A 4,961-nucleotide genomic window follows, 5' to 3' on the forward strand; every position below is an offset into this window, starting at 1 on the left:
ACCCCTGGCCTGAAACAATAGAGCAGACATGAAAATCATCACTAAATGGTCTGCTCTGCCAACTGAAATTAATATCCAAGATTAGGTCATCCAGAAGATTATAACATCACAGATAAATGTTTCCTTTTTTTAAAAAAGTACTTTCAAAGCAACGTTGAATTTGCTATTGGCAAAATAGACAAAATGACCTTCAATATAACAATCTTTTATTGCTGCAAAATTCATCTAAGCTGATTCCACCTGAAAATCATTACAACAAAACTCAAGAACATAAAATTAACAGGGATTGAGGAGTTAGTTACTGTTTTTGGCCATATAGGGAATTGGGAAGGGGGGCAACTCCCATCCCCCAAATACTTCAGCATCTTCTCTTCCCTTTATAGTCTTAAAGAGTTGCCTAGAACACTCAAAGATCATATGATTTGTCCTTTCAGTATGTAGCAGAGGCCAGACTTGAAGGTCTTTATGGCTTTGAGGTCAAATCCAACCAGAATACCAAACTGCTTCTGCTAAATATAAAAATTCATATTGCACCACTTGGCATCCATGTGCCATAGGCCTGCAGCTTTCTTAATTCCTTTTAAAGTCAGACCAACAAAGACAGATGTGTTGAGTGCTCAAAGTTTAGTCTAATGACTTAGCTTTCTAAAATATAATAGCAAGAATAATAACAAAAAGCTAACATTTATTTAGCGTTTTAAAATTCACAAAGTGCTTATATCTCACTTGATAGTAATAATAACTTATTTGCATAGTGTCTTACTTTTAAAATATGTTAATACTATTTTCTTTCATCCTTTCACAATTTTTATGATATGAGACAAGTGGAAAACTCCAGTTTCATGTTTAAAAAGTAGTCTTGTAAAGGATTAAGAGTGAATACCAATGTTAATGGATAATAGAGACAAATACAAATACAGGAAGAATTTGTGATTTTTCTCAAGGTGGAAAAACTTTGAGTGAAAACTCCACCCACAGATTGCAAGTCAAAGTAAGTTCCTTAAGAAACATAAGGGGAAAGTGATTTGCCCAGGTTCATCAAGTATTCAGTTTCAGAGACTAGATTTTAATTTAGATCTCCCTTACTTCAAGCATAATCCTTTATCCACTACACAAACCTACCTCTTTACACTATAACAACAACTCTAATGAATCTAGTTATGTTTTAGGGGATGTAAGTGAAACCATAATATATTCCACATTTATTAAATGCCTTCTTGTAAGTGTCCTTTAAATGGGCGCCACAGCGCAACAGGAGATTGAGTGGCCCAGAAGTAATATCTGTGGATATAGGACTGCCCTGTGGGTGGGATCCTGGTCATATTGAGATAGTTTCATAATGGGTGACGGCTCTCTCGATGGTTGGCTGTGTGTGTGACCTCACAGGCCCTTTATAAGCCCACTGCTTGCAGCCAGTCACTCTCTTTAACCTGGCTCCCTAGCCTGGGGTAGCTGAGCCAAGCTGATGGATAGCTGAGAGAGGTAAGAAGTTTGGTAGTGAACATGTGGGTCTTCAGACCAGGTGTTCACTAGGGAGCTAACAAGTCAGGGTATTGAGTCAGGGCATTATGTGAGTAGGTATAATAAAGGCTTTTAAGATTACATGTGGCTGTTCTTGAGTGCGCTACCGGTAATTAAACTACTATTAAAGAAATTGTGGCCAGAGACCTTTGAAGGCCTCAGAGGAGGTGAGCTGGGTAGAGTGGACACTGCAAAGGTCAGTGGTCAAAGATACTCTGTTGGGCCTAGGACTGACTGGTAATAGTAACTGCTAGGAGTGCATGTTACACCTTCTATGAATGAGGCTCTGTGAATACTAACATTCTGGGAGGAATGTAGAAGTGTTTGTTTTTGTTTGTTTTTGTTATTCCGTCATGCCTTATTTTTGGTGATCCCATTTTTTTTTTTTTTGGCAAAGATATCATAGTGTTTTGTCACTTTCTTCTCTCATTTTACAGATTAAGAACTTAAGAGTTAAGTGAATGGATCAAGGTTACACAACTAATGAGTGTCTGAGGCCAGATTTGAACTCATTCTGTCTGGAGAGAGGTTTTAGCTGAATGAAAATCAGAATACTCTATCTCTGATACATACAGTCTGGGCTCCTGGGCAAGTATTTTAATTTCTTGTTGCTCCAGGTAGCTTTCCAAGACTACATCTGGCAGAGAAGATGCCGACCTACATTTGCTGAGGGAGATCCATCAATGAAATCATAAATCTGGACCAAAACCAAAACTAAACCTAAAATGAACTAAAACTACAACAAGTCAAACAAATCTTTTTTTCCTGCTATTGTAATATCTAATTTTTTTTTTTTTTGAGGCAACCAGGGTTAAGTGACTTACCCAAAGTCATATGACTGATAAGTGGATGAGACCAGATTTCAATTTAGGTCCTCCTGACTCCAGGGTATTGTAATATTATCATGCATTTATGAAGCACAAGCTAAACTGATTCATTGCTCTATTCTCATTAATTTTGAGTTGTACAAGCATCATACATGTACAATGTCATATCCCTAGGAGGGTTTTCAATAATACTAATTGATAATGAAGATGACAGTGATGATAGGGGTTATTATTTCTATTTTGTAGATAAAAGGTATTTGAACAGAGAATCATCATTTGTGGGGATTTATTTATTTATTTTTTGTTTCATTTATTTAAACAAAGACTGACTGCTAAGCTAGTTATCATTGGTGTTTGTCCTTTGTTCTCAAAGAAAACCATGACATCAGGGAGGTAATGCCATGACATACAAGTGAATTGGATTTAAGTGAGAGAGGGCTGTGCAAAGTCACCTGTCTCACTTTCCCCTCCAGAGCTATCTGGGTCTAGTGACCAGATACAGAACAGGAGGACTGGAGGTGGCCCTAGAGGCCATGGGAGACCTTGGGCTTTTTAAGCTCAGGTCTTCAACAGGTCTCAATTTGACTGAGGCTGCACCCATTTAGTGAGTAAGGCTAGGTAGCAATTGAGGAAGGTTAACACTCCCCTTGACAAGGATGGAAGAGATCCTAGTAGCCTTTACAACATATATATGTTTAGGTCATTGCCACCTACTCTGTGACATCCAATCATTGCTAGTTAACTGTTTTTTGGATGATCAAATTTATCAGTCCCATGACACTGTTACAAATTAATTGATGATGCATGTGCAAGGACTAGGGATCATTGCCTCATCCATAAATTTGTGAGTCTATTTACATTCTATTAAAAAAAGAGAATTCTGGTATCACAAAAATGACTTTATAGAGATCTGTACACAGTTCCTTAAACAAGGATTGTGACTTTTGTATTTGATTTGAGGATCAGATGTCTCTCGTCTGTAGCATTACACTTATGAGAATATAGCCTCAGTAAGTTACAGATCATCTCTGACTCTTAGAAGCCAGAAGGTGAGAGTTGGGGAAGTATTGGGGAGCTGTGTTTTCCTGGTTCTGCTCACTTCACTCAGCACCAGGTCATGCAAGTCTTTCTTGGCTTTTCTGAAATCAAACTGCTCATCATTTCTTATAGAACAATAATATGTCATTACATTCATATACCACAATTTATTCAGTTGTTGATTACATTTACATTGATTACATTACATTATAATTGTTGATTATGTTTCACAAATAGGAAAATCTCATCACTGACATGGGAAACATTCCTGAATTAGTTGTTTATGTCCAGTTAAAACACTAAATTTTTAGAAAAAAAAGATCAACATTATTAGAATGAAGACAGAAAAAAGATTCAATAAGAAAAAATATATGACATACAATGCAAATAGCACCAGGCTACTATTTGAATCATCCATCATTCTTATTCTAACCCTTTATGGTGCCTTTTCTTCTTTTATATGTTCTAAATAATTACTTTGTATTAAAGTTGTTGCTATTGCATCATAGTCTAATCTTGTCATATATTTTTTTCCTATCACTTATCTGTCACAAAATTTTTTTAGTAATGGTGATCCATTCGTTTGCAGTGAGAATGTCTCTTGGAGACATGTTAAAGGGGTATACTTTGGAATCATTGATGAGTAGTGTGGTGTTGTCAAAAGTAATGAATGCAATTAAAAGGAGATTTTATTTATTTGGTAAAGGAATAGTCTAGCCAAACAATAAGTGATAATGAAGGTATTTAAATAGTATATAACAACTAAGTAATTGATTTTTTCAAAATTCACAATACCCAAATGTGGCTAATTCAATAATAATTGGTTTTAATCCATAAAATTGTACAAACTTAATTATTGTAATTATCCTTCATCATATTGATATCAATAATTTCTGTGAAGTTAACTTAGTTTAAAGTGTCAATGCATATTTAAATTCACTTAAGTATTTCTGACAACTTGATTATATTATATAAGTAAATAAATATATTTTGAAGTATTAAAATATAAGTAGGACAAGAATTTGCCTCATTCATCTTCCATCATACTTTGTACATCTACTCATTTTAATCACTTTATATTCTTTCCGTTGTTGAATGCCTATTATATGGCTGAATGTTGAGAGGTCAGCCACTAGGCTGAAATGCCCATGGCATATAATTTTGGGGTAAAATTAAGTTGTATGTCAATATCTTTTTTTTAAACTTTTCCTCATTTTCTGAAGTACAACAGAGAAGAGAAACTAAAATCAGAAGTAAGTATCAGAAAGAAGGAAGGGAAGAAAAAAAAAGAAAGGGCTGGATAATCTACAAAATAGCAAATGACTAAATATTTGAGATGACCATATATTTTATAGAGTGGATTGTATATTTGTTCACCAATATCTGACATTTGCAAAATAAATCACAAAGCATACAATATTGAACCTTAGTCCAACCTCCTTTAACTCTTTCCTTGTGCTTTCCACATTTACCAAAGTACTCCTTGATATTGGTATTTCTAGTGGTTTCTCCTATGGTCTCACTAATATTATTAAAAATGATAACATATTCACATAGTTATTCATATATAGCTAT

At 34.9% G+C, this 4,961-nt stretch overlaps 1 non-coding gene across 1 annotated transcript; it reads left to right on the forward strand.

Annotated features, from left to right (window-relative positions):
• The first annotated feature begins 2,966 nt into the window (after window positions 1–2,966).
• Window positions 2,967–3,088, forward strand: LOC141552395 (U6atac minor spliceosomal RNA). Its single transcript, XR_012485188.1, has one exon. It is a non-coding gene; the product is annotated as a U6atac minor spliceosomal RNA (small nuclear RNA).
• Window positions 3,089–4,961: the final 1,873 nt, after the last annotated feature.

Source organism: Sminthopsis crassicaudata, chromosome 1, assembly GCF_048593235.1.
Source record: "Sminthopsis crassicaudata isolate SCR6 chromosome 1, ASM4859323v1, whole genome shotgun sequence".
In the NCBI taxonomy this organism is placed as follows: domain Eukaryota; kingdom Metazoa; phylum Chordata; class Mammalia; order Dasyuromorphia; family Dasyuridae; genus Sminthopsis; species Sminthopsis crassicaudata.